At 35.9% G+C, this 22,255-nt stretch overlaps 1 protein-coding gene and 1 pseudogene across 1 annotated transcript in view; one reads left to right on the forward strand and one right to left on the reverse strand.

Moving 5' to 3' along the window:
- Positions 1-22,255, forward strand: part of RMI1 (RecQ mediated genome instability 1) — an 84,368-nt gene that overhangs the window by 35,010 nt on the left and 27,103 nt on the right. The window lies entirely within an intron of this gene.
- Positions 21,354-21,664, reverse strand: LOC125937502 (ATP synthase subunit g, mitochondrial-like; annotated as a pseudogene).

Below are 22,255 nucleotides of genomic sequence, written 5' to 3' on the forward strand. Positions count from 1 at the left end.
AATTTTTTTAATGTTCATTCATTTTTGAGAGAGAGAGAGAGAGAGAGAGAGAGAGAGAGAGAGAAAATGAGTTGGGGAGGGGCAGAGAGAGAGGGAGACACAGAATCCAAAGCAGGCCCCAGGCTCTGGGCTGTCAACACAGAGCCCAATGCGGCGCTCCAACCACAAGCCTCAGATCAGTTGGACGTTCAACCGACTGAGCCACCCAGGCGCCCCTCTTCTTTCAACTATAGACCATTTCTTCTAACTGCCCATTACGCAGGAGGATCATTAGTAGTCATAACTTTCCCTTCCATTCATATCTCCCCATTGCACCTCTCAGCTTTGGGCAGTTATACTTAACATTATCATACCATTACCATTTGCATTCTGTTAATCAGATTTATGACATCTGTTTTTTTCTATAAGCTTACTATAAAACTTGAAAATGAGCAGTGATCACATTGTTACAACTATTTAAGTATTGTCATTGCATGAGTATATGTAGTATATTGAGATTGCCAATCTTTTTATAGAGTGTGTGTGTGTGTGTGTGTGTGTGTGTGTGTGTGTGTGTTTAGGAGAGTTTTAATTGTCTTTCCGCTTTTAGGGAAGTTTTCCACCTTTATTTCATTAACTTCTTCCAACTTATTAGGGACACTGTCTAATCTTTTGAATCTCCCCCTTTCCTAGATACCTCTTTTTTTTTTTAATAATAAACATTTTAGATTTACAGAAGAATTGAGAAGATAGTACAGAGTTCTTAAACATCTTACACTCAGTGTCCCCTATTATTAACCTCTTACATTATTAGTATGATAAATTTGTTACAATTAATGAAACAATATTGTTACATTTTATTAACTAAAGTCCATATTTTATTCAGACTTTTTAGCTTTACCTTATGTCTTTCCTCCTCCAGAATGCCACATTACATTTAGTTGTCATGTCTCCTTAGGCGTTCCTTGATTTCTTTCTTTCTTTCTTTCTCTCTCTCTTTCTTTCTTTCTTTCTTTTTTATTAAAACTTTTTAAAAATGTTTTTTTTATTTTTGAGAGAGAGGGAGAGACAAGAGCACGAGTGGGGGAGGGGCAGAGAGAGAGGGAGACCCAGAATCCAAAGCAGGTTCCAGGCTCTGAGATGTCACCACAGAGCCTGACAGGGGGCTCAAACCCATAAACCATGAGATCATGACCTGAACCACCCAGGTGCCCCTAGGCTTTCCTTGATTGTAAGTTTCTCATACTTTCCTTGTTTTTGATGACTTTGACAGTTTTGCTGAGTGTTGATCAAGTGTTTTGTAGGATGCTCTTCTGTTGGAGTTTTTGTAATTTTTTTTTTTTTTTTTTTTGCCTGATTATACTGAGCCTCTGGGTGTTGGGGAGAAAGACCATAGAGGTAAATGACATTTTCAACACATCATATTAAGGATACACACTATCAGCATGATTCATCACTGCTCACATTCACCTTGATCATCTGGCTGAGATAAAATTTGTCTGCTTCTCCACTGTAAAGGTACTCTTCCACTGTCCCCACAACTTTCCATACTGTATGCTTTGGAGAGAAGTCCACTATGTGTAATCTACACTTAAGGAGTGGGGATTTATGACCCTACTCTGCATAAATTATTCAGAATTCTTCTGCATGAAGATTTATCTCTTCTCTCTCGTTCATTAATTTATTCAATCATATCAATATGAACTCATGGATATTCATTTTATACTGTGGGTTATAATTCAACATTATTTTGTTGTTCAAATTGTTCCAGCTTTGGCTATTAGGAACTCTTTGTCTTGACTCCTGTGACATTTTGACACATCCTTTTTTTTTTTTTTTTAACACTTCTTTACTTTCTGGTGCTGTGAGATGCTCTATAGTTCCTGCTAGAGCATAGGGTCAGCCATTTCTCAAAAAGCCCAGTTTCCTTTTATTAGAGAATGGTATTAGAAACAAAGATCTAGATACTAGGTGTTAGATACCTCTTTTGAGAGTCATTACTTCAATTTACTCAGTATTTTCTAAGCCTGCCTTTCAGCTTTCATCCTAGATTATTGGCCTTTTTTGTTCTGACTTGGATCTGTAGTTTCTGAGATTTGGTTTTATATGCTCTAATTTTTGTGGGAGTGAATCCTCAAGTAACTTTCTAAAAATGGGGCATTGGAGGTAAATTTTCTAAGTCTGGCACGTTTTAAAACTTCTTTATTCTACACTTACAATTGATGGAAAGTATGGCTGCCTAGGTTGAAATAATTTTCCCTCAGACCTTTGGTGCTGCTCTGACTTCTAGCATTTAGTGTGATTGATGAGAAACATGCTGTCTTTGTAAATGACCTGCATTTTTCTCTCTGGAAGGTTTTAGAATTTTATCTTTATCCTTAGTGTTCTGGTATTTCACTTTGTTGAATCTAGGTGTAGTTATTTCTTCATTCATTAAGCTAGTCTTTTCATTCATTAGTAGTTGTTTTCATTCTGAAGACTCATTCAGTTCTGGAAATTTCTCTGGTATAATGTATTTAAAGATTTTTTTCCTTTCCTTTTTCTTAAAACAGCCTACTAGTTGAATACTAGCGTCCTAGATTGGCCTTAGTTAGTGCCTATTAACTTTCTCTTGAGATTGTTTTTCTTTTTTCTTTTTTTTTTCTTCTTGTCTTTTGGTTCCTTCTGAAAAATATTCTTGAACTTCTAACTTTATGCATGTGGTTTTTTTTTTTTTTTTTTTGGTGGTCTAATTGTTTATCTACAAAACTCTTTCTTGTTATTTAAGTGAATTTTTACTTTATTTCCTAGCAGTCTATTGTTGTTTTATAAATGTGGTGTCTCCCATGTATCACTGGTAATATCTACTAGCATTTTAAAAATAGTTTTCTTATATTTTCTGAATTGTCTTATGTCTTTGTTTCTCTTAATTCATTTCCCTGTTTACTTTTATATTTCTCATTCACATTACAGATTTTCTTCAAAAGTCTAGCAATCCTTGAGCCCATTTACTTTTAAGAATGAGGCAGTAGAGGGGCACCTGGGTGGCTCAGTCGGCTAAGCATCCAACTCTTGGTTTTGGCTCAGGTTATGACTCATGGTTTGTGGGTTTAAACCCTGAATCCAACTATGTGCTGACAGTGCTGAGCCTGCTTGTGATTCTTTCTTTCTCCCTCTCTCTCTGTGCCTCCCTGCTTCTCTCTCTCTGTAAATAAATAAATAAACTTAAAAAAAAAAGCTTAAAAAAAAAAAAAAAAAGAATGAGGCAGTGGAAAGACTTTGAACTTTGTATACCTGGGTGGACTTCTAGGGCAACAATGCCCAGTTTAGTTGCCCTAATTCTTCTTAGATGGTCTGATACATTTCTTTATAGAAACTGCTTGTTAATTTATTATCTTTTTTTCCCCTAGAAGATAGTCACCTGCCTGATAAATATTTTGCTCTCTGGATTTTGAGAGGAGAGTGAGTGCTTTCTATATGCAGGCTTTAAATAATACTGCTGTTTTCAGACCCAGCTCTCACTTGTGTTGTCCCTCCTAACTGGAGTTTCCTAGTTCTAAGGAGTTTGGGATTCTCTGGATAAGATTGCTGCCCTCCCCCATGGCCATCTTCTCTGCTCAGAATGTACTCTAAGTAGTGGCTCCTCCTGCCCTCCTCATCAGTCATTACTTCTCCATCCTCTTTCCGTTTCCCAGAAATTTGTTAAAATCAGTTTGCTGATGGCTTTCCTTCCTCTCTCTTCAATGTTGTGGATTTATATCCCAAACCTAACATTTTCTATTATTTAAATACGGTCTTAGGAGGGACTAGTAAGCATATAGCTCATCATCTTGGAAAGGAACAAATTATCTAATTCTTAGAACGATCCTATACCCTTCTATTTTACAGATTTGGAAACATTGGTACGGGAGGTTAAATACATTTCTCTCAACCAAATAAGCTGTTTAGTGATGGATTGGGGATTAAATCCCAGGAGATCCACTCCAAAACTTCCTGTTCTTGTTTTCTCTTGAAATTTACTACAGTGAAATCCTAAGGCATTTGGAAATATCCTAGGAAATAACAGAAATATTGTATTTTGGACTGTTTCATTTTCAAAGACCCAGAAGATATCTGGTTAAGTACATGACTCCTAATTAATTAAGTTTGGCAGATAATTCTAAAATGAATCAGGTTATCTTTGCTCTGGATTATTCCACTTTGTATCCATCATTAATTGCTACATATTACTTGATTTATTTAGGAACTGTTTTTTATCTGTTTTAAAAATGTTTTTAATCATGGAAGTGTAATGGAAAAGAACAGAATATCATTTGGAGAAAAAAACAATAACAGGAAAGTGAGGTGATTCTAAGTGCCATCATAAAATATAAGTTTGTTCTTATATCCTTTCCCCTGGCAGGATTATTCTTAAGGGACTTCTATAAAACAGAATGCATCAGATGGCAATGCTGAGAGCTGATTAACACTTTCCGGCAAATACTTCTTTGTAAACTCTAGCAGAGACCTGTATGTTTGAATATAGTAATCTATATATTGAATACCAGAAACCTGATTTTGAATATTCAGTATATATCCCGGCAAATGACCACTGAGTAAACTCCTTGATTTTCTCTTCAGTTTTGCCACTGAAAACGAGCAACTCATGTTTCTCAGAACCTCAGTTTCCTTATTTTATACGGTGAAGAGGCTGGACCAGGTGATCTCAAACAGCTTATCCTTCCATGAAATTTTGGTTGATCATCCAGCCCTTCTTATTTTTTTTTTAGTAGTTCTTAATATGCCTTTTCATCAATATTTTATTGCTATGTAACTTACATATGGTTAAAGACACAAATTTTAAATATATTGCTTATGACAACCCAGCTTTTTTGAGATATAATTATCGTACCATGAAATTCACCTGTTAATGTGTATAATTCAGTGTTTCTTGTCTATTTACAGATTTTGTAACTGTTAACCATAATCCAGTTTTAGAAAATCTCCATCCTCCCCCCAAAAGAAACCTTATATCTATTAGCAGCCACTCCCCGTTCTCTTCCTCCCTCCTTCCCTCTCAGCCCTTGACAACCGCTAGTCTACTTTCTATCCGTATGTATTTGTTTATTCTGGATGTTTTATATAAATGGAATCTCACAATACGTAGTCTTTTGTGACTGGCTTTTTTCATTTAGTACAATGTTTTTGAGGTTCAGACATGTTACAGAAAGTGCCAACACTTTATTCAATACTTTATTCCTTTTTGTTGCCAAATAGTATTCCATATATTTTTTATTTTTTAACCCATTCATTAGTTGATGGGCATTTAGGCTGATTCCATTTTTAGTTATTATGAATAATGCTGCCATGAAAATTTATGAAGACATGTTTATATTTTTCTTGGGTAGATACCTAAAAATTGTAGGGTCATAATGGTAGGTTTGTTTAACATTTTGAGGCATTGTCAAACTATTTTCCAAAGTAGTTGTAGTATTTTGCATTTCCACCAGCAATGTATGAGGGTTTACAGTTCTCTACTTCTTTGCTAATAACACTTATTGTATTTTTAATCCATTTTTATTATTTATTTATTTATTTATTTGAGAGAGAGAGTGCACACCAGCTGAGGGGAGGGGCAGGGAGAGGGAGAGAGAATCTTAAGCAGGTTCCACACTCAGCACAGAGCCCACTGAGGAACTTGATCTCATTACCCTGAGATCATGACCTGAGCCAAAATCAAGAGTTGGACGCTTAACCTACTGGGCCACTCCGGACCCCTTATTAATGCATTTTTAAAAATGTTTACTTAAAATGAGCACAAGTGGAGGTGGGGCAGAGAGAGAGGGAGACGGACTCCCAAGCAGGCTCCACGCTGTCAGTGTAGAACCTGACGTGGGGCTCCATCTCAAAAATCTCATGAACTGTGAGATCATCACCTGAGCTGAAATCAAGAGTCAGATGCTTAACCAGCTGAGCCACCCAGGTACTCCCTTTAAAAAAAAAAGAAAATGTTTATTTATTTATTTTGAGAGAGAGTGAGAGAGAGCCATTTTGGAGTATATTCTTCTTGTCTTTTTAAATACCTATATAGTTTTTAATAAAAGTTATACTATATACATTACTGTATATCTTGCTTTTCCCACTTAACATGGGACTAGCTTTTTATTTTAATAAGTATAGAGTTATACCGTCATTTAAAATAGCTGAATAGTGTTCTGTTGCCTAGGTGCACAGTGCACCGAAACTAGCCATTTAGCTGTTTTTGAACCTTTAGTTTGTTTCCACTTGTCCTTTTTATGATTAATTAATATTACATTGGACATCATTGTACAGATATAGTTATATATTTATTTATTTGTGATAAACTCTAGGGATAATTGCTGGCTCAAAAAAATAAATTTTAAAGACTTCTGATATTTGTTGCCAAATTGCATTCTAGCTCTGTTTTTTGTTTGTTTGTTTTACTAGCTTTGTGTCCTTGGGCATGTTACTTAACCTTTTTGAGTCTCAGTTTCCTCATTCACTAAATGGAGATAATGTGAAAATATATTATTAAATTTTTTTTTTTAATGTTTATTCACTTTTGAGAGACAGAGTGCAAGTGGGGGAAGGTCAGAGGGAAAGGGAGACACAGAACCTGAAGCAGGCTCCAGGCTCTGAGTTGTCAGCGCAGAGCCCGATATGGGGCTCAAACCCACAAACCCTGAGATCATGACCAGAGCCGAAGTTGGACACTGAACTGACTGAGCCACTCTGGTGCCCCCAAAATATATTATCTTAAAGCATTTAGTACAGTGCCTAACAACACATGGTAATGACTCAGTGGTAGCTATTATTAACTTAAAAAAAAAAAAAGTTTTTCCAGTTAGTATTCCTGCCTGGAGTGTTTAAGAGTTTGTGGCTTCTCAACCTCTCAAATACTTATATTAAAAAAAAGTCCTTTGCCAGGGTGCCTGGGTGGCTCAGACAGTTAAGCATCTGACTTTGGGTAAGGTCTTGATCTCACAGTTTGTGGGTTTGATCCCCGCATTGGGCTCTTTGCTGACAGCTCGGAGCCGGGTGTGACTCCCTCTCTGTCCCTGTCTCTCCCTAGCTTGTGCTCTCTTTCTCTTTCTCTCTCAAATATAAATAACTAGGGGTGCCTGGGTGGCTCAGTTGTGTCTGACTTCAGCTCAGGTCATGATCTCGTGGTTCGTGGGTTCAAGCCCGGTGTCCAGCTCTGTGCTGACAGCTCGGAGCCTGGAGCCTGCTTCAGATTCTCTTTCTCCCTCTCTCTCTGCCCCTCTAACCACTCATGCTCTCTCTCTGTCTCTCAAAAATAAATAAACATTAAAAAGATTGTTTAAATAAATAAATTAAAAAAAAGTCTTTTGCCTGGAACCTGCTTTGGATTCTGTGTTTCCCTCTCTCTCTGCCCCTCCCCAGCTTGTGCTCTCTCTCCCTCTGTTTCTCTCTCAAAAATAAATAAACATTAAAAAAAGTCTTTGTCAATCTGATCAATCTGATCAAAAACGATTTCTTATTCACAAATTGTTTTCTTCTCACAGCATCCTTTTGTTTTATGGACCCAGTGTTTTCTTAAATCTTCCTGAGGATATGATTATAACTTTAAGAGCTTTTTTTTCTTCCTCGATTGTATTTTCCAGGGTCATTTTTCTTCTTTATTTTGATTTTTCCCCCATGTTTCCAAACTTGTGAATACTCTGTAGTATATTGATTTCCAGCAATAGAAAACTATTCAGGCAAACTTAAAATAACATTTTGTTTCATTTGCATACATTTTAAAATAGTGTTTTCACTTTGTGGAATTAGTAAAAACATATAATTGGACAAATAATAAGATGTATATACTTAAGGATATTCACACAGCTTTATTTTTAGTAATAATGATAGCTAGCATATATTGAACAGTTTTTATGTGCCAGGCATATATTTACGTGCTCTGTATTTTTAAACTCAATTGTCACAACAACCATTTGAAGTAGATATTATTATTCCCATTTTGTAGAGGAGGAAATAGATCCAGAGAGATTAAGCAGCTTGCTCATGATTGGATGGTTAGTAAGTGGTAAGATTCTGACTCAGGCGGAGCATCCAGAGTGAGTATTCTTAACCAATGAGTAATAGCAGTGATATAGTAGAGAAAGATTAGAAATAGTTAGACCTAGGAGTGCCTGGGTGGCTTGGTTGGTTAAGCATCTGACTTGATTTCAGCTCAGGTCATGATCTCACAGTCATGGGGATCAAGCACCACGTTTGGCTTCGCGCTGAGTGTGGAGTCAGCTTAAGATTCTCTCTCTCCCTATGTCCCTCCCCCACTTGTGCACTTGTGCTCTCTCTCTCTCTCTCTAAAAAAAAAAAAAAAAAAAAATTAACCTAAATATTAATAGTGATTATATCTGCGTTGTGTGATTATGAGTACTATTTTTGTGAATTCCCTTTTATATAAGTTAAAAAAATTGGAATCATGGGTACATATAAATTTTTAACTTGCTATTTTAAATTGAGATGGAAATCATGTACCATAAAATTTACCTGCATAGGGTGTACAATTCAGTGGTTTTTATATGTTCACAGAGTTGCATGACCATCATCACTAATTCTAGAAAATTTTCATCACCCCAAAAAGAAGTCCTGTAATCAAGAATCAGTTACTCCTCATTTTCTCTTCTCCCCAGGCCCTGGCAATCAGTTTGTCTCCTTGCTATCTTTATGGATTCACCTATTATGGTATTTCATATAAATGGAGTCATATAATATGTGGCCTTTTGTGTCTGGTTTCTCTTAACGAAACTGTTATCTACCACCTCAGGCAGCCAAAAAAATTTTTTTTAATTTAAAAATTGTCTCTGATTTTTTTGATAAATGCCCATAGGGAAAGGTTGTTAGCACCGGATGACTTCTGAGTTAGGTCAAACAAAGACAGCCTTCTGAGTGGCGATTTCCAGGGAACTGTCTGGCAAGACAGATATCTGTGAGTAGGGCTTTGGAGTTTTAACCCCTCTTTTACTTCAAGTGGCTGCCAGACTGTTGGTTTTCACTGTGAATGTGGGACATTGATTTTCCAGGTTTACTGTGGAGATAGGGAAAGGGGGATGGGAACAGGCAAGTGAAAATGCCCCAAAACTTGCTGTTCTTACCAAGATCAAGCCATTTTTCTGGAATAAATGCTCTGTGGATGGCTACAAGCATTTGATTGCTTTCCAGAGTTATGAAAAAGTTGATTCTGGCTCTTTTTTGCTGGTGTTTTCACTGCTTTTACGGAGGAGAGAATTTTCAAGGTCCTTACTCTGCCATTTTTGTTGATTTCACTGATTACAGCTATTTTAACATTTATTGTCTTTGTGCAGTTTTATCTAATTTTCCACAGTGAGCTAGTATTGTTCTTGCATTGAGCAAGACATTATTATTATTATTATTATTACTATCATTATTTTGGTTTAGAACAATACAAACTTGTTCTCTCACAGTTCTGGAAACTAGAGTTCTGAAATCAAGGTGTTTGCGGGGCCGTGATCTTTTCAAAACCTTTGGAGGAGGATGCTTCCTTGCCTCTTGCCTCTTCCAGCTTCTGGAAGAAACGCAGACATTCCTTGGTTTATGGAAGTGTCCCTCTCATATCCACCTCCATCTTCACGTGGTGTTCTCCCTGTGTGTCTGTGAGCAAGACATACTCACTTGAGAAAAACATGGGCACCTGGGTGGCTCAGTCAGTTGAGCGTCTGATTTTGGCTCAAGTCATGGTCTCGCCTGATTTCCAGCCCCACGTGTGACTCTGTGCGTACAGCTCACAGCCTGGGGCCCGCTTCGGATTCTGTGTCTCCCTCTTTCTCTGCCCCTCCCCTGCTCTTGATCTGTCTCTCTCTCTCCCTCCCTCAAAAATGAATAAATGTTAAAAAATTAAAAAAAGAAAAAAGAAAGAAAAACATAACTTACTGAATATATAATTTTCAGCTCTGGGTTTTGTTTTTGACATATTTTGTTTTGATTTTTTACTAGAGTTAGTGCAGATAGGTAAAGGAATGCTTCAGAAAGAACACAATGACACTACTGATTATAAAAATCAGAATCAAAAATCAAAATCACTGATTTTTAATCTCGTGGACTAACAGATTTTATTGTCTATTATGTAACTTAAAATCAGTATGTATTAAATCTCATTGTATTAAGTTTATAATGAATTTTAATCTGTTCTTAGTCAATTCTTCTTTTTGGATTATCCGCTTTCTCCTTTAAAAACTAAGGTTTTTGAAAGTCTGTATAGGTTCTGCAGTGTTTCTGAAATTGTTTTCACTGGTGGTTTCTATACCTGACAAGCTAAGATTTAGGAGTTTATATATAAGTATTACCTGTTAAGACAAACAAGTAGCAACTTGAAAAAGACGTCCCAAATTTCAATCAAGAGAAATGAAAGCATATGTGAATACTAAGAATTGTAGATGACTGTTCATAGCACCTTTATTTGTGATAAGTAAAAACTGGAAACAGCCTAAATGATGAACCTGTTTAGGACTTTTAAAACTGGTAACACTTTAATTACCTAGTCAAGTTCTCTAAGATTTTGGTTTATTTGGATTTTCAACTTCTTTTTATTTTTATTTATTTTTAAAAATTTTTAACATTTATTTATTTTTGAGAGAGAGAGAGAGAGAGAGAGAGCGCGCACAAGTGGGGGAGGGGCAGAGAGAGAGGGAGACACAGAATGTGAAGTAGACTCCAGGCTCTGAGTTGTCAACACAGAACCTGACATGGGGCTTGAACTCACAAGCCACAATCATGACCTGAGCCCAAGTCCATCGCTTAACCGACTGAGCCACGCAGGTGCCCCTGGATTTTCAACCTCTTTTTAAATTAATTTTGATAATTTATATTTTCCAAAGAGAAAAAGATCTGTTTCATCTAGATTTTCAAATTTCTTGTATTTAATCTTATAATCATAATCACAGCATTAATATTAATCCTACTTCTCTCCCTGTTTTTCTCTTGTTTTTGTGTTTTATCCTTTTCTTAATCAAACCTCTTAAAAGTTGTCTATTTAATTATTTTTCTTTAAAAGACAGAGTTTTGCTTTTATTTTATTGATCTGCTCTATGTTTTTTTATTTTCCACTTCTAGAAGTTCTACATTTATATTTATTTAGTTATCTTTTGTAGTTTAGATGTGTTCTATTTGTTTTTTTTTTTTTTTAATGCTTATTTATTTTGAGAGAGAGAGAGCGTACGCATGTGTGAGCAGAGGAGGGGCAGAGAGAGAGGGAGAGAGAGAGAGTCTCAAGCAGGCTCCACTCTGGAGCTCAACACCAGGCTCCACCTCAGGACTGTGAGATCATTACCTGAGCCAAAATCAAGAGTTTGACCCTCAACTGACTGAGCCACCCAGGTGCGCCCCTCATCTTATTTGTTTTGTACTTTTTTTTCTTTAAATGTTTATTTATTTTTGAGAAAGAGAGAGAGAGAGAGAAAAAGAGCATGAGTGGGGGAGGGGAGAGAGAGGGGACAGAGGATCCAAAGTGGGTTCTGTGTTGACATCAGAGAACCCAGTGTAGGACTCCGCTTATGAACTGTGAGATCATGATCTGAGCCAAAATCAGATGCTTAACCAACTGAGCCACCCAAGTACCCCTGTTTCCTAGCTTTTAAAATTATATGCCAAATTCACTTATTTTTAGGCTTTTTAATTTTCTTATAACTACGTGTTGAGTATTGTTTTGGCCATAATCTGTATGAGATGTAGTGTTCAATAATGTTCTGAATATTTCATTTAGTTTTTTCATTGTTGTTTATTTCAAAATTATTTTTTAATTTTTAATTTTTAATTTTGAATTAATTTTGAATTTTGAATTAAATTTTGAATTTAATTTTTAATTTTGAATTAATTTAATTTTAATTTTTTAAAGGCGCTTATATCATTAAGTACAAAAAGATTGATGACATCATTTCTTGGTAGATACTATTTTCAAATTATTATGCTATAGCCCTTTTTGTTATGCTTAATGCTTCTTGCTTTGCATTTTATTTTGTCTGACATTAATTGTGCTATATCTGCTTTCTCTTTGATAGTATTTTATTCTCTAATCCCTTGAAAACATTTATTTTGAAATATTTTTGGACTTACAGGTAAGTTGTAAAAATAGTGCAGAAAATTCCCATACAGTTGACCCTTGAACAATAATGGGCTTGAACTGCATTGGTCCACTTACATGTGACTTTTTAAAAAATATATATACAGTACACTACTGTAAATGTATTTTCTCTTCTCTATGATTTTCTTAATAATACTTTCTTTTCTATAGCTTACTTTATTATAAGAATACAGTATATAACACGTATAATGTACAAAACACATATAATGTGTTAATCAACTGCTTATGTTATTGGTGAAGTCTGGTCAACACAGGCTATTAGTAGTTAAATCTTGGGGAGTCAAAAGTTATACATGGATTTTCAATTACACAGGGGGGGTCAGTGACCCTAACCCCTGAGTTGTTCAAGAGTCAACTGTATACTCTTTACCCAGCATCCTCAACTGTTAGCATTTTACCATTGCTTAATCATTGTATGTGTGGGATAAAGATAAACACTTTTTCCCCCCTGAAATTTGGAAGAGTTAAGTTCTACAACTTAACTGACATGATGCCCTTTTATTCCTAAATCATTCTATATTTATTTCTTAAAAACAAAGGCAAAAAGTATCAAAATTAGGAAATTAGTATTGAGATAAAATTATTTTCTAATCTACAGATTTTATTGAAGTCTTGCTAGTGTTTCCACTAATGTTATTTAGCAAAGAAAAATAATGTTTTCTCTGGTGACAGATTAGTTTAGGATCACATGCTTAGCTAGTTGTCATTTCCATTCCTTTTTGTCTTTTTATATGATTTTATTTTAGGTGTGTCTCCTGTGAGTAGAATATAGCTGGATTGATTTTTTTTAACTCACCCTAAAATTCCTTGAATTTTATTAAGGTAATCTAGCCCATTCATATTATTGTTATTACTAATTGATTTAGAGTTTCCTCTGTCATCATTTATATTTTCTGCTTATTTAATGTTATCTCGGGGCGCCTGGGTGGCGCAGTCGGTTAAGCGTCCGACTTCAGCCAGGTCACGATCTCGCGGTCCGTGAGTTCGAGCCCCGCGTCAGGCTCTGGGCTGATGGCTCGGAGCCTGGAGCCTGTTTCCGATTCTGTGTCTCCCTCTCTCTCTGCCCCTCCCCCGTTCATGCTCTGTCTCTCTCTGTCCCAAAAATAAATAAAAAACGTTGAAAAAAAAAATTTAATGTTATCTCATTGTTTCTTCTTTTCCTCTCTCTTTTTTTTAATAATCACTTCTTAAAAATGTCTATTTATTTATTGAGAGAGAGAGAGAGAGAGACAGAGAGAGAGAGAGAGAGAGAGAACAAGTAGGAAGGGGCAGAGAGGGAGAGAGGAATCCCAAGCAGGTTCCACACTCATCACAGAGTCCAATGTGGGGCTCGATTCCAAGAACCGCAAGATCATGACTTGAGCCAATATCAAGAAATCAAGAGTCAGGTGCTCAACTGACTGAGCCACCCCGATAGCTCCCGCCGCTTTTTTTCTTTTTTGTCTCTTATTAAGTTAATGTGTTTTCTTTGTTTATTTATTTATTTTTTTTAGTGACTTGAAGATTGAACATTCTATTTCTATTCTTATAATGGTTAGTTACTCTTAATTCTTTAACATACATACTTAAGTATTTTTTTTCTTGAAATCCAGGATTAATAATTATCTACATTTCTCCTTTAATAAGATAATAGTCTTAGCAAGCTCTATCTTGCTTTTCCTACCCTTTTGGCTAGGTCTGATATTGAATTCACTTAAGATTTTTAGTTCCAGATTGTCATTTAAGAAGCAATTAATAATAAATCAGTAAGTTTATACTTTTTAATATTTTACTTTTTTTTTCTTTTGGTCACCATTGTTTCACATATACATCTTTGTATTTTTCATTTTGTTAGATGAGATCTATAATTCATTCTGAAATAATCTGATGTTGTTAACTTTCTAAGTTCCTGAATATGTGAAAATAGTTCTCATTTCCCCTTATATTGAATGCTAATTTTGTTGGATATATAATTTTAGAGTAAAAATCTAAAGAAGTCTATCTTCTAGCATCCAGATTGCTAATGAGAGGTCTGACTTCATTCTGATTCTTCCTCCTTTGTAAGTGAAATATTTTTTTTTTCTCTTTTCATTGGTGTTATAAAATTTCACCATAATGAGTTTGAATATGGGTCTTAAAGAAATCATCTTGTTGGGCACTTGTCAGTTTGTTTCAAGACTCATATCTCTTTAATTCAAGCCATCATGAATTGCCTCTTAGTTAGAATATCATAAATATGTAGTCTTTTAACTAGTTTCTCTCAATCTCTTTATGTCCTTCTCAAATCTATTCTCCACAAAACAGCTAAACTGCCTTTGAAAAAACTCTTTATTATGGAAAATTTCAAACACATAAAAGTGGAGAGAATGGTATAATCAACCCCTATGATCCCATTATCCAGTTTCAACAGTTATCAACTCAGAACAGTTTTCTTTCACCTTTACCTTCCCTACTTACCCATCTGATTATTGTGAAGCAAATCCCAGATATCACATCATTTCATCTGTAAATATTTCTGTTTTGAAAAACATAATCAGAATGCCATTAATACATTTAAAAACAATATAATAAGATATCCAGCTAGTAGTTAAATTTTTCTCATTTTCTCATTTTAAAAAATGTATTCAAATCAGGATCCAAAGAAGAGCCATGCTTAACAATGATCTTTAATCTATATGACTGGATCCCCTCCTCCCCAATTTTTTTTGCAGTTTGTTTAATGAATGAACCAGGTTATTTATTATGTAGAGTGTCCTATAGAATATGTCTGTGTTTAATGATAATTGCATAGATCCATTAATTAGGAGTTGCAAAAATGATATATTAATTTTATAATTCCTCTTTATTTGTTAGCCAGAGATTTATGTAAGAGGAACTTATTTTGCTCATTAACTATTTAGTTACCTGAGATACAAATTTTATAGGCAAGACAGGATAAATGATTGATTTTTCCCTTTTATTTTTCTATCAGTTTCAAAATAATGAGCTTCCTAGCATCTTTCAGTAACCAGTGAGTTATTTTCACTTTTGAATTATTTTTTGTTATCATTATAAACTTATGGATTTGAAATGTGCAATGTAATTTCAATCCATGGTAGTTATTCTTATTGAAACTCAAATTGTTCCATCTTTGACCAAAACCCTTCGTTTCACGATGGTTCTTGAGCCCTTTTAATATGACTCTGTTAGTCTTTGAAAACAAGATATTCCAGGCTTGTCTTGTACATTTATTGCTCTAGACATGGATAACCATTATTACCAGAAGCCCTTGCTTCTTGTAGTGGAAAATGGTATTTAGAGACTGTAATCTGGGCATCAGGGATACTTTGCTATAGGGATTATTGTTTTTACAGGTATTTTCAAATTCAAGAGCAAGAACATTTAATATCTTTTTTTGCAATATAAAATTCATTGTGAGATTATGCTGATGTTTCCAATTTAAATTTAGGACACAGGCTTTTAATTAATCTCATGTCGTTTACTTTGGTATATATTTTCTCCCATGCCAAAAAATCTCAGTTCCCATTGGCACCACACCAACATAATAATTCAGTTACTTTATTCCACAACATACACACATTAGTTCAATGTAACAATACCAAAACTATCACTAATGAAATGATTACTGAAAACAGTTTAAGACTTTTAATTTTAATTCTGTTTTTCTTAGGGTATATTACACTAATGATATACAGTCAAAGTAATGTTTAAAAGCACTTGAAAACATTCTTTTCTGTGTGGTCATGCCCCAAACTTAGCACACAGATAAATTTATTTTACTTTGCTTTCTTTTTTTTTATTAAAAAAAATTTTTTTTTCTTAATGTTTTTATTTATTTTTGAGACAGAGAGAGACAGAGCATGAGCAGGGAAGGGGCAGAGAGAGAGGGAGACACAGAATCTGAAGCAGGCTCCAGGCTCTGAGCCATCAGCACAGAGCCCGACGCGGGGCTCTAACTCACAGACTGTGAGATCATGACCTGAGCCAAACTCGGATGCGCAACCGACTGAGCCACCCAGGTGCCCCTATTTTACTTTCAATTTTTGGAGATTGAGAGAGACAGACAGACAGAGAGACAGAGTGTGAATGGGGGAGAGTGAGAGAGAGTGAGGAAGACAAAGAATCCAAAGCAGGCTCCAAGCTGTCAGCACAGAGCCCAACACGAGTTTCGAACTTACTAACTGCGACATCATGACCTGAGTCGAAGTTGAATGCCTGACCACTTGAGTCACCCAGGTGCCCCTGTTTTTTTTTTTAATGTTTATTTTGAGAGACAGAGCACCAGTGGGGGAGAGGCAGAGAGAGAGAGAGAGAGAGAGAGAGAGAGAGAATCCCAAGCAGGCTCCATGCTCTCAGCACACAGCCCAATGTGGGGCTCAATCTCATGAACCATGAGATCATGACCTGAATGGAAATCCAGAGCCAAACCTTAACCGACTGAGCCACCCAGGTGTCCCTAGAGATTGTTTTTTTTAATTAAATTTTACTTTGTAGTTACGAAATACATTTACACAAAATGTAGTTTAAATTAATAAAATGAGTTGTATTTAAAAAGTCTTAGTTTCGGGGCGCCTGGGTGGCTCAGTTGGTTAAGTGTCCAACTTCGGCTCAGGTCATGATCTCACGGTCCATGAGTTCGAGCCCCGTGTTGGGCTCTGTGCTGACAGCTCAGAGCCTGGAACCTGCTTTGGATTCTGTGTCTCCCTCTCTCTCTGACCCTCCCCCATTCATGCTCTGTCTCTCTCTGTCTCAAAAATACATAAACATTAAAAAAATTAAAAATAAATAAATAAAAAGTCTTAGTTTCTAAACTTGTTTCCTCTATCACCCTGTTCTCTCCCTCTCCATGTAGTTAACCATTTTTTGAAATTTATCCTTCCCTTAAAAAATAAATATGTATTATATATACTTAGCTTCACAATAATATGTATACTGACACATATATGTATATATGCGTGTGTGTGTATACAGATAAGATTTCTAGGTTCATCTATTAGATAAGTAGTAACATATATACACATACATTGATCTTCTAAAAGTGTCAATAGTCATGATATAGTCCTTAGTCTAGAACTTTTCAATAAATTTCCATTGTTCTTAGGATTAAAAAAAGTCTTGTAATGGTCTTTGTGGCCTGGCCTCTGTCTACTTGTCTATTTTATTTTATTTATTTATTTAACTTTATTTATTTATTTATTTAGAGTGAGTGAGTGAGCAAGCTGGGGAGGGGCAGAGAGAGGGAGAGAGAGTCCTAAGCAGGCTCCACACTGCCAAATCAGAACCTGATGCAGGGCTTAAACCCAGGAACCGTGAGATCATGATCTGAACCAAAATCAAGAGACCAATGCTCAACTGACTAAGCCACCCAGGTGGCCCTTGACTTTAAACCAAGCAAATCTCTTTTACCCTGTAAACTGCAGCCACTTAAGACTTCTTTCAGTTCCTTGAAAATTCTCTGTTCCTTTCTACATTAGTATGTTTTCACATGCTGTTCACTTTGTTTAGAAGGCTTTCTCCTCTCTCATTCAAGTTAGATAATTTCTACTTATTTTTCAGTTTTAAACTTAAAAGTCACTTTCTCAGAGGAACTTTTGATGCCTCATCAGATTAGGTTAGGTATTCATTGCTATAAATTTTCTTAATATTTCATACTTTCTCACAGTATTTATAATTATAATTTAAATGTCTTAATGGAAAATTTCAAACTTAGAAAAATGTTGAGAGAATAGTATAATAAATCCCTGCATTTCTTTTTTTTAATGTTTATTTTTGAGAGAGAGAGCATGAATAGTGAGGGGCAGAGAGAGAGGGAGACAGAAAAATCCAAAGCAGGCTCCACGCTGTCAGCACAAAGCTGCACATGGGGCTTGAACTCACGAATTGTGAGATCATGACCTGAGCTGAAGTTGGATGCTCAATCGACTGAGCCACCCAGGCTCCCCTAAATCCCTGCATTTCTATCATCCAATTTTAACAAAGAACTCAATTTCAGTCTTATTTGAACTGTATACTGTCTCTCCTCTGATTATTTTGATGGAAATCTTAGACATCATATACTTTGATTACTAGTATTTTGGTATTATAATTATTATTTGATAATTAATTGTGAACTCTATTGTTCACTGACTATTTCTACTGCAGAACGTAAATTCCCTGAGCTCAGGGATTTGGCTGTTTATTCTAGCTCAGTGCTGTGAATGAATGGAATGTTACAGATTACTGGAGAAAACAGGAATATGCATTTAGCATACATAGCACTCAGCACAGCATTTGTCATGTTCTCCCATAGAATGGTATGGTCTAGAGTTAAAAACAATTAAAGGGATCCATTTCTTGTTGATTGATTGCAGCCAAATGGATTAATGAGATTGTAGTTTTTAGTGGTGTGTCAGAGGATTCTCCCCATGGTCTACTCTTGTTCTGTATATATATATCTTTAAAATCAGTGACTTGGTTAGTAGAGAGGACAATTTTCTCAAATATGGGAGGCATTTTTCAATATTGGAAGATTGGAAGACAGAATCAGAACTCAGAGATGATTTTGACAGCTTGAGGTGACAGAAACCAGTAAGATAAATTTAATAATAACTTAAAAGTCTTATACTTGGAGCCAAAAGACACAATTGCAGGAGCTTATAATGGGGGGACACGTGGCCTAGCAGCAGCATGTATTTAAAATTACATGGTGTCCATAATGTAGTCACTTCAGTGAGAAGATAATTCAAACTGGATTTTCAGCATTATAAGGGTAGTGTGACAATTCCAGCCTTCCTACTTCCGCTGGGTGCTGTGCTGACATTGCCTGGGACCTTGTAAAGTGGCTAGGTCCCCATCTGGCTCAGCAAATCAATGCTCTTGTTACTCTTGCTTTATTTTTTAACCGCCCCCCCCCCCCACAGGACAATCAAATGATGAGTTGAAGGCCCATAAAAATTAGATCCCATTTGTTGAGTACAGTGCTAAATGCTGTATACGCATTCTGCATGATTATGAAAATGAAAGAAAATGAAGGGCTTTAACATTTTATTTATTTTATTATTTATTTATTTAATTTATTTATTCTTTTGAGAGAGAGTGTGTGAGCAGGGGAGAGGGGTAAAGGAAGAGAGGGGGAGAGAGAGAGAGAGAGAGAGAGAAAGAGAGAGAGAGAGAGAGAGGGAATTTTAAGCAGACTCCAAGCTCAATGCAGTGCCCAGTGTGGGGCTTGATCTCATGTCTGTGAGATCATGACCTGAGCTGAAATCAGAATCAGAACATACAACATATATTTATATACGCTTGCAAATGCATAGGATATTTCTGGATAGATATATAGCAAACTGATAACACTCGTAGCTTCTGAGAAAGGGAACTGTAGGTGTAGGGATCAGGGATGGGAGGACAAACTACCTTTTGCTGTGTATAATATACTATTTTGTATTTTTGGATTCTTTTTACTGTGTGCATTACTTTAGAAAAAATGCATTAATTTTGAAAAAAATTTTAAACAAAATAAGTCCTATTAGATATTACACCTCCCATGATTAATATTTGGTTTCTGTAGCATTGGACCTTTGCAAATTTAACTTGTGACTTTTTTCCCCACAATGATCGAGAGGATAGTAATTACAATATAGTAAATGGATATGGATGAAAAGGAAAGATGATTACATTTTGAGCATACTGAGTTTGGGATGTCAGTAGGACACTCAGATGGGAATGTCCACCAGGCAGTTGGAAATGTGGACTGGTGCAAGTCAGGACTGAAGATTGGTAGAAAAGATTAGTAAAATTCCCGAAGGAGAGAGGGTAGAGAGAAGTAAGCAGTGGGCATAACCAAAGGGAGTCCTTACATTTGGGGTCAGAAGGAGAAAGAGAACCAGAGAATGAGAGGTGGATGTGAGAGTGAACAACATTGTAAAACATCAAGGGAGAAGGTCATATGAAGCAATAGGAGTTGTTGATAGTGGCTTGCTGCAGAAAGGCTGAGGGGGATGGAAAGTGAGAAAAGGCTGTTAGACATGCAGGCTGTGAGAAAGAAACTCGATAGTGAAGAGAAGGAGGGAGGAACAGGAATGCAGTTCAAAGAGTAGCCTGGTGAGTGGAGGTGGGGCATATGTGATGTATTTTAAGATGAGAAGCACCTCACAACATTTATTTCATTGGCAGGAAGCAGTCACCTAAGAAAGAATGAATATGTAATGGAATGTCATCAGGTTTGGGGGAATTATTGATGGAGTAAGGCCCTGGAGAATGGATGAGAATGAGGGCCACAAAAGGAAACAGAGAAGGGTCACCTCTTTTTTTTTTTTTTAATACCAATCGCTTTTATCTATTTCAAGACATAAGATACTATTTAGACTCATAGATGGTATTAAATTATAACCCTGTGTAAATATCTATAGAATATTTTATTTTTCAAAGATAAGTTCTAAAAATCATAAAACTGGACAGATTAATAATATAACACATATCAAACAGACTTAAATGTAGGTCTTGGCTTTCATTCACTCAGTCCTACTGTTAGAGATGTTACAAAGATACATACTTAGAACACCACCCTGCTAGTCTCTCTTGAGAAAGCTCTATTCAAGTAGATAAGAAGTACCTCAATAATTGTAGACATAACTGTTATCCAAAGGATCTTTCTCTGATTTTAGCAAAGAGAAACAGTCCAAATTTTATTTTTCATGACTACTGACATGATTTAACTATATCACTTTAGCACATAGTCTTACTATTTCTCCCGCTATGGCAAGTTCTAGTTTTCTCAAGTCTTTTGCCTCAATTTTTCTGGAAATAAAGCTTAAATATCATATATTTTAAACCTTCAAACTAAAATGTTATCTTTATTTATTCATGTATTAGGTTGATATATTTGCATATATCCTTTCCAATTTCAAGCTAAACAAAGACATGCATTTAGAGCTATATTAATGTATCATAGGAAAGGACAACCCAAGTTAATATCAAAAGAAATTGTGACCCCTATTGTAATGTTTGATAGAAAAAACATAGATTTTTTTAAAAAGTTTATTTTTGAGAGGGGTTAGGGGCAGAAAGAGAGGGGGACAGAGAATCTGAAGTGGGCTCTGTGCTGACAGCAGCAAGCCCAATATGGGGCTCAAACTCATGAACTGTGAGATCATGACCCAAGCCAAAGTTGGATACTCAACCTACTGAGCCACTCAGGCATCCCAAGAAAACATTGATTTTGAACCATTATCTTATTTTATTCAGATAGTGGTCTGGTCACACACGGTTCAAGAACACTCAAATAATAAATCATGTATAATCAGATGTTCATGATTGGGCTTCAAACATTATAGCCAATGATGCCAAGAATGCCTATGATCTTGCCAACATAAAACCACATCCATACCTCAGAGGTCACCAAACCAGTCAGCACAGCTTCCTTAACTGTGAACTGTTTGAAGCTGCCAGTTTGAGCACTAGTGACTATTTTTTACAGGTCTAAATATTCATAGGGATCTCAGTAGAAATTGGAGGAACCAGCGTAACCCTAGTCTACTGCCAAAATATGGCCAGTGTAGGCTTCAAGAGAGTCACAGCAGCTTTTCCCAGGGATGGAGGCTTCTCCATGAGGTAATGGACAAATTGGATCATGGTTCCAGGATGGCAAATTTGTCACCTGGAACCGGAGGGTTACTTCTCTCTGTGTGACTATAGTGAAGGAAGGGAGGATGGGGAAGAGACAAAGAAGTGATGTTAATGAGGAATCACCTCTTCATTTAATAAAAGAATGCGATCATCTGTAGGGGATAAGACAATGGAATGGAAGGGGTTTTACATTTATAGAACAGTCTTGTAAATTTTTATAATTAGAATAGATACAGGAGGGTTCTTCTTAAATTAGCAAAACAGGTGGTGTGCAGCAGCATGATGTAATAGAAAGAACATTAATTTTGTGGCCAGAAAGACCTGAGTTTGAGTCCTGGCTTTATTCCTTCTTAACATGTTACCAAACTTTTCTTTCTCAGTTTCTTCATAGTAAAATGGGGACAAGAGTACTTACTTTGTCAGGTGGTTATACACGTTCAATGATGGGACATGTAAGTTGATTTCAGTTCCAACATACATTTATTGATCTTTTATTATATGCCAATATTCCATTATATCTTTATTCTCAAGGAGTTTGATGTCTAGGAAGGAATTATCTTCTCCTTCGTTCTCTTTTGGGACAATAAACTGCCCCCC

The sequence above is a fragment of the Panthera uncia genome, chromosome D4 (assembly GCF_023721935.1).
Source record: "Panthera uncia isolate 11264 chromosome D4, Puncia_PCG_1.0, whole genome shotgun sequence".
Taxonomy (NCBI): domain Eukaryota; kingdom Metazoa; phylum Chordata; class Mammalia; order Carnivora; family Felidae; genus Panthera; species Panthera uncia.